This window comes from Colobus angolensis, unplaced genomic scaffold, assembly GCF_000951035.1.
Source record: "Colobus angolensis palliatus isolate OR3802 unplaced genomic scaffold, Cang.pa_1.0 Scaffold610, whole genome shotgun sequence".
Classification (NCBI taxonomy): domain Eukaryota; kingdom Metazoa; phylum Chordata; class Mammalia; order Primates; family Cercopithecidae; genus Colobus; species Colobus angolensis.
This window is the reverse complement of record NW_012119711.1, coordinates 134,915-143,868: the sequence shown is the minus strand read 5'-3', so window position 1 is coordinate 143,868 and position 8,954 is coordinate 134,915.

Here is an 8,954-nt window from a genome sequence, read left to right as displayed (position 1 = left end):
CCTACTTGCTGAATTAAGAAAAAGGTTTACTCTGTGAGGTGAATGCATACATCAAAAAGCAGTTTCACAGCTAGGTTCTTCCTTGTTTTATCTGGGGATAATTATATTATCATTATAGATTCTCTAAATGTTTCTTTGCTATTTCTCCAAAGGGTGGTCACAACTTACCCAAACATCACAAAGCGGTTTCACAGATATGATTTTTCTGTTTTTTTCTGTGAAAATTTACTTTTTCCCTGTAGGCCTGAATGGGATCCCATGTGTCCCATCATAGATCCTGCAAAAAGACAGCTTCCGACCTGCTGAATGAAAGGAAAAGTTATCTTTTAGAGATAAGTCCACATATTGCAGATTGATGCAACATTTATCTTCTTTCTACACTGAATCAAGGGATACTCAGTTTTTCCTTAAAGGCCTTAAGGGTCTTTCAATGTCACTTCATAGTTTCTACCTAAACAGTGTCTCAAACCTGCTGTATCAAAAGAAAGGCTTACCTCTGTAATATGAATCCACATATTGAAAAGAAGTTTCACAGATAGCTACTTTCTGGATTTACCTGGTCTTATTCCATTTTTCATTATAGTCAAAAATGGACAACTTTAACACTGTGAGATTAATCTGCACATTGCAAGGCAGTCTCAGATAACTTTTTTAGTTTTTATCTGGCAACATTTTGTTTTTCTCTGTAGGTCTCACAGGTTTCCCAATTGTCCAGTTGCAAATTCTACAGAAAACATGTCTCTAATCTGCTGAATCTAAAGAAAAGTTTAACTCTTTAGATGAATCCACATGTTGCAAAGATGTTCGTAGTATCATTTCTTTCTCATTTTTACCTGGAGACCTTCTCTTTACAATTATAGACCTCAATGTCCCTTTACAGATTCTAGGAAAACAGTTTTTACAACCTGCTGCATCAAAAGAATGGTTTGACTCTGTGAGGTGAATCCAGAGATCTCCAACTATCGGTTTCACAGATAGTTTTTTGTAGTTTTTAAGTGGGGATATTCAGTTTTTCACTACAATTATCAATTGACCCCTAAATGTCTGCAGATTCTACAAAAACGGGGTTTACAACCTGTTGTATCAAAATAAAGATTTGTCTCCGTGAGATGAATCCACATATCGCACATGAGTTCTTTGTAATTTTTTCCACTTTTTTTTTGATGTATTAATTTCTCCTTTTGTCTAGGCTTCAGTGCCATGGTATGATCTCAAATCATCAAAACCTCCACCTCCTGGGTTTTACTGATTCTCCCTCCTCAGCCTTCTGAGTAGCTGGGATTACAGGCCTGTGCCAAAATGCCCAGCTAATTTTGTATGTTTAGTAGAAATGAGCTTTCTCAATTTTAGTGAAGCTGGTGTGGAAATCCCAACATCAGGAGATCCACCTGCCTTGGACTCCCAAAGTGCTGAGATTACAGGTGTGAACCAATGTCCCTGGACTGATTTTTCTAGTTTATATCCAAGGATATTGGCTTTTTCACTCTAGGTCTCATTGGGCTCAAAAATTTCCTCCCTCAGATTCTGCAGAACGCATTTCCAACCTGATAAATCAAAAGAAAGTTTGAAGTTTGTGAGATGAATTAATACATTACAAAGTGGTTTATGAGGTTGCTTCTGTCTAGTTTTTACCTGAGGATATTATGTTTTTCACTCTAGCTGTCTATGGATGAAAAATTCCACATCACAGGTTCAGAAAAAAAAGTTTCCAAACTGCTGAATCAAAATAAAGTTTAACTTATGAGATTAAGCCACACATCACAAAGCAGTTTCACAGATAGCTTCTTTACTTTTTATATTGTGGTCATTTTTTCAATATTGGTCCAAATGTGTTCCAAAATGTCCCTTTGCAGATCATAAAAAAAGAGTTTTTCCAAACCATTTAATCAAAAGAAAGTTTGAACTCTGTGGGATGAATCCACACATCAAAAAGCCGCTTACAAAATTGTTTCTCTATAGTTTTTATTTTAACATGCTCCATTTTTCACTATAGGCCTCAATGATCTTTAAAATGTTCCTTTGCAGATTCTACAAAAAGTGTTTCCAAAGTAACGAATCAAGAGAATTGTTTAGCTCTGTGAGATGAATTCACAGATTGCAAAGCAATTTCACAGATACCTTCTTTCTAGCTTTTAACTGTAGATATCCCTTTTTTTGCCATGTGCTGCAATGGGCTCAAAATATTCATTTTTTTCTTTTTTCTTGAGACAGAGTCTTGCTCTGTCACCCAGGCTGGAGTGCAGTGGTGCCATCTCGGCTCACTGCCAGCTCCGCCTCCCAGGTTCACGCCATTCTCCTGACTCAGCCTCCCAAGTAACTGGGGCTACAGGCGCCTGCCACCACATCCAGGTAATTTTTTGTACTTTTAGTAGAGATGGGGTTTCACAGTGTTAGCCAGGATGGTCTTGATCTCCTGACCTCGTGATCTGCCTGCCTCGGCCTCCCAAAGTGCTGGGATTACAGGAGTGAGCCACCACGCCTGGCCTATTTTTTAAAAATAGAGACTTTCAAACTGGTTGAATTAAAACAAAGGTTTACTTGTACAAGATGAATCCAGACATCACAATGCTATTTTAGAAAAAGCTTTTTTCTAGTTTTATTTGGTTATATAACACCTCCATTAAAAGAATAGTAAAACTCCGTAAGATGAATTAACACATCCAAAGCCATTTCTCAGATAGCTTCTTTTAAGTTTTTATCTTGATATATCTCCTTTGTCATCATCGGCTTCAAGGAGATCCAAAGAACCCTTCATCAGAGACCAAAAAAGAGTGCTAAAAAACTGCTCCATGAGAAAGCTGGTGTATCTTTGTGAGATGAATGCACACATCAAAAAGCTATTTTTCACAAGGTTTCTGTCCAGTTTTCATTTGAGGATACTTCATTTTTCACCATAGGCCTCAAATTCCTCCCATGTATCACATTGCACATTCTACAAAAACGGACCTAGCAAGCTGCTGAATGAAAAAGTGTAACTCTGTAAGATGAACTCACACATCAGGAAGCACTTTATCAGAGAGTTTATTTCTAGTTGTTATGTAGGGATACACCCTTTGTCACCATAGGCTTCATGGTGATCCAAAATATCCCTTCTCAGATTCTATCAAAACATTGATGCTAAACTGCTCTATGAAAAAGAATATTTCAGCTCTGTGACATGAATTCACACATCACAAAGCAGTTTCTCCGAAAGCTTCTTTCTACTTTTTGCTGAACTCCCCATTCTCATTCTGGGTAGGGTTGGGATTTGGTGGGAGTACATGTACCTCGAGTCTAATCTTGATCTTATTGGGGAGAGCTCAGTAGGAAAGTAATAACCTATTCATTTAAACAACTTTTTCTCTGTTAGTCTTTTTGTTGAACTTCATAGAATTAATGGAGAAAGACTTTTGGTTAGAGTGCATGTTTCTTAGAAGAGATGTAACTCCATCTTAAGATTTTAAGATGACTCCATTTTAAGAGACTCTTAAAGAAATAAGGATTGTCACTGCAAGAGTGTACAGAACACCTCAACTATTGGAGCCCAAGTGGTCTCTTGGGTGGGTCATAAAATCTGAGTCATAAGAACCTCATGGCAAAGAAAACTTGAAACTGCAAAGTCTCACATACTCATTTGCTGAAAACTGAAATATCCCAGCAAATGTGGGGTTAGACCTCCTTAGAGAAACATGTTCCAATACAAGATAAAACCTGACAATTTTGCATGCTAACCTGGACTGTTTCTTATTACAGCAAAGGAGATGGGCTTTTTGTTTGCATTGGGTGTATTTGTTTTTGCTGCCAAAGTGTTGTAATGTCATGATTATTTAATAGGTATGAGGCCTAGTTGTGTACTAGGGAGAGTCAAAATACATTTACTATGAAATGAGATCAGCTCCAGTTGTTTAAACAGCTCCAGTTGTAATAATAAAAGCTAAGACTTGATGCCAAGCACTGTTTCTAGGTATTAACTCATTGACTCCTCATGATTACTCCTCACGATGTTCCTCTTGGAAAGGATCCCGTTTTTCTATGAGAAAACTGAAGCTTGAATGTTAAGGAACTTGCTTAAACTCACACATTTAGTAAAGGTCAGCATTTAGATTTAAAGCCAGGCACCCTCATTCTAGAGCCTGTGGCTCAACCACTGAGCTATACTGCTTGTTAGTGTTGTTGGTGGAGTTATAGTAGAAGTAGATGGGCTAGAGTTTTCCATTTCTAACCCTAAAAATCTATAGCTATTAACACTGAAGACAGCAACTGCCAATTAAATAAATCCTCGATGAGAACGAGAAGAGAATCTGCTAATCTGTTGGTGACTAATATCTGCAGTTTATCTGCTTGTCTATCTGCAGTAGAACTGTCTTAGAACACTTTGCTGAATGAAATTGAACATAGAAAGCTGACAGAATGGAAAACAATGAAGGTGGGATAGTTGAGAAGGGAGTAAGATCAGACAAATGGCAATGCTCTGTGGGATACTGTGTCCAAGCAGAACAGTCAAGGGATTCAGTTCTCAGAAGCTGTTCAGAGAGATGCCCTCCTTAGAGAGTTGGTTATCCCCTTGCTGTATGTACATTTGAGGCTGTTCAAAGCATGAGGGAGGCATGGTCTGTGCTCATTCCAGGCATCCAAAGCACCAGGGGGGCAGGATCTGTGTTCATTTCAGGCATCTTATCTCGCTGCCACTTCCAGGCCTGCCCATTACAGACAATATATTTACTACACTCTCCCTTCTCCTTTATTTTTACTTCTGGATGTGCCATGGTGAATGTTTTTCAGGGGAATGGGGGGAATAGTTTCCTTCTCAAGCTGGGTTGAAACCTAGCACTATGATTAGGGTTGCGCTATCCTCTGCCTGCCTGTCCCCTAACTCCTGCTGTGTATAGGTGGGCATGGCTCAAGCATCCTCAGGGCTGGGAGAAGGCTCCATTAGGAATGTTACTACCAGCAGAAACTGGCCAGTGGGAGGCTTGTAGGCACTTTGTAATTTACCATTCTCCTCTTGAACTATGCAGCAGTCTGAGGGGCTGTTCGGAGGATTCTCCCGAGTCATTCCCATTGCTAGCTTTGGGGGCCTTCTCCCATAGTTCATAGCCTCATACTAATGTGCTTTATTCCTAAAGCCCTGTCCTGGGGGTTTTTGAAGAAAAGGAATGAAGATCAACATGCCTTCCCTAGCCTGAAATTACACTGTTTGACTCATATAGTGAGGAGCTTTATAATCTATAATCCTTTTGGGATTGTCTGTACTATAAGGATATTATATGGGATATTATAAGGATATCCCATATAATATATGGATATTATAAGGATATTATATGAGTGAAAACCCAGTTTTAGTTTTAAAACACACAGATATAACAATAAGATGCAAAGTTTTACAGTAAAATTCTTACATATAAACACTGAGATTTTTGGATTCACAAATAAATAGTTTAGATAACACTCAGAAAGATCTTTTCCTCCTAATTAGCTTCTATTGTCACCTCGTCCTAAGTTGATATGTAGCTCAATTTGTTAGGAAAGGGATTTCCCACACATGCCCTAACTATAATCATAAGCATCTGCAACTCTGTTTTCAAACAAAGCATCCATCTGCAATTCTATTTTCAAACAGGTGGTTACTCATGAGAGAGCTTCTTTAAACTGCAATGGACCACACAGAGGCGGATGTCTAGCACATTTGCCATGACTATGACTTTGCCCTGACCCTATCTTTCACTATTTCTTCTTTTCAATATTGCAGGATTCTAACCATATGATTTTTCCCACCCCTCACCTGATGGCTTCTACTGGCAACACCATCTTATGCTATTTGGGGTAAATGTGCTTCCTATCAGCCCTGGATCCTAGCCAGGCTCAGGACCTTGTGAGTGCAATGTCTACTGGGCTGTTGTAGACCCCATGACTATGACCCAGACACTCAGTTTTGTATGCTACATTCCTTTTCAGGGAGTTAGGTCAAGGACATCATGCAACTCATTTGCATGCCATATTGAATATTCACACTCGGGGGAATGCTTTATTCTCAGGCAGCCAAGACTTTGAAACTCCAGCATAGTACGGAGAGTGCTGAGGCTTCAGCATTTTTAGCACATGATTTCAGCCTTGGAAATCTGATGTACTTGCAGACCTCTACACAAGAGGAGGTATTTGCATAGAAACATGAGCATGCTGGGGCTGGGTCATTCTTTTGCTGCACATGTTAAAGCATACATTGTAACCAAAATTTTGGAAGCAATGAGAATCCCTTACTCTACTGTTGGGATATGGGGTCACAGCAAGACTTTGGAGGAGGTATTATTGAGAAGATGTCTCTATGAGCTGTTACTCAGAGTCATTAATCACTTACAGGGCACTATGAGAATGGCATAGTTCATGTCTTAAAACCATTTATAGGCCAGGCGCGGTGGCTCAAGCCTGTAATCCCAGCACTTTGGGAGGCCGAGACGGGTGGATCACGAGGTCAGGAGATCGAGACCATCCTGGCTAACACGGTGAAACCCCGTCTCTACTAAAAAATACAAAAAGCTAGCCAGGCGAGGTGGCTGGCGCCTGTAGTCCCAGCTACTCGGGAGGCTGAGGCAGGAGAATGGCATAAACCCGGGAGGCGGAGCTTCCAGTGAGCTGAGATCCGGCCACTGCACTCCAGCCTGGGTGACAGAGCGAGACTCTGTCTCAAAAAAAAAAAAAAAAAAAAACCATTTATAGCTACTGGTTGAGACAGAAAAGGAAACTATGTGCTGTGTGATTAAATCAGTGTTTTCATTTTTGCATTCTGTCTTCTACATGTGTTGTGGTGAAATGAAACTTTACCATGTTCATCAGGTGCTCAGGAGAAACATTGAGCAGTGTTGGTATATATTTCAATGGCATTCAAGACCCTGATAAATAATTTAGGACTTGGGGAGATCTGGGCATGAAAATTTAAAGTTGTTAAGTGAAGGAGACACAACGATACAAATTATACTTATGTGTATTGCCCAATCTGATTGTCTTTCATATTAAATTGGAATGGATATTTTAAAAGAATAAAAAAAAAAGAAAAAAAAAAACAGAACCAGAGGTAATTTACTAATATATGTTTGTAGGTTAAAAAGCTTTTTATAGCTGACCGTAGTAGATAGAATCATTCTTTACAACTATTAAGTGGTATTAAATAGGTTGACCCGATTCCCTTGGAGAAGTGATTAATTTTGTCCTCCAGACCTTACTTCTGAAGCTCAAAGTTGGTTTAAACAATTCAGCCTGATACACAAGTTTTGCCACAGAATCTGGGCCAGATGGCATTTGCAGTAAATGGAAGGTAACAATGATCAGCTCTGGTATTTACATGTGTAGGTGGTATTGTCTTGTGGGAGTGTTCATATGCTTACAAACCATATGGCTCTTGGCCATAAACTATTGCCAAGGCTTTGACTCTGTATCAGTATGAATAAGGTAGCTCTTTCAGCTCATGAGTATCCATTTGCTTTCTGTGTCAGGCTGATGTCAAGTTACCCTGCTTTCGTATTCTGGTGAACAGACACATAGATTATTAAAACTGAAAGGGATCTAATAATCTATCTAAACCAACATCCTATGTGAAGAAGGATCCTCCTTACAGCCTCACAAATAAGACGATTAGTCAGCCTCTACTTGAATATTTCCAATAGTGGGGAGCTCACAACCTCACAAAGAAGCACAGCCCATTTTTGGATGGCTCTAATTTTTAGGGTGTTCCCTCTTATTTTGGATAAAAATCTGCCTCCCTGCAACTTCCTCAGCCATGACTGGAGTTCAGTTGTATGATCTAAAACCTTCTATTTCAGAATAGGACATCACATATTTGAAGACCATCATCGAGTCCCACTGTAGCTTTCTTTTTTCTACACAAAGCATTCCAAGGTCTTTCAGTAAATCCCCTTGTTTTCTTGTCAGGGAGTCACTTATCATCACTTTTCTCTTCCCAGTGCAGCTGTATTAAGCTCCTTGAACTTTTGCATCCTGAAGATACAGCTTTCTTGTCACAAAGCCCAATTTACCTTCTTTGAAAAGAGTCTATTTCTTTTTATTAGTTTTAGTTTTACAGTTTGGGATTCTCCTTTTTCTCCTCTTTGTCTTATTTTTCTTTCCAGCTTCCTCATCGCTTGGCATTATTGTGCATAAAGTTCTGAATCACATTCTTCATCTTTGTTCGTTGTAATTTTTGTCACTCTGTCTTCCCTCTTGTATTATTTCTTTCATTCTCCTTAGAAAATTTTTGAATTCTCCCATCAGTTGGAAAAAAGAGACCCTCTTTACATCCTTTACCTTCTCCTCCAGCTTATACTGACTATGCAAGCAGCTTATACTTAGGTCTCGTGCAAGCAGTGAGTTCAGTAAAACCAAGAACATAAACAACGTATCATCTCCTATTGTTGGCTCTTGATTTTGAATAGATACTCCCTACCCAACTATATTCATGTGTGAGACTCTGAGTATAGGTCATTCATTGAATGTCTGTTACTGCTAGAGTCTCTGAGTATGTAGTCAGTTGATGTGAACTTAAATGCAGTTGGTGTTACATGCAGTTTAAATGTTACCCTATTTCAACATCATGGTTCTCATTCTTATGCCAATAGCTACAGGATATTTATTCTCTACCATAGGATCTAATTACATAAGCTTTGGTACTTCTCATTGTCCAGAAGGAACTTAATGTGAGAGAGGATATGTCTTTCTTACATTATGAAGGATTAAGAAACAGAGGCTCAGGGAGAATAATTGGCTCATCCAAGATGACACCATTAGTTCAGCAGCTGGTCAGATGCTGTTTCTGATAAGCCAATCAGTTAGCTAACTCCCTTGGCTTCAGTGGAGAAAGTGACTTACACTGTGGCATTTCTGATCTTTTATACTCTGTGTGTGTATGTGTGTGTGTGTGTGTGTATATTTTTTCTTCTTTATCACCTAGCATATTTTCTGATATGTAATAAGTTCTTTTTTTTTTT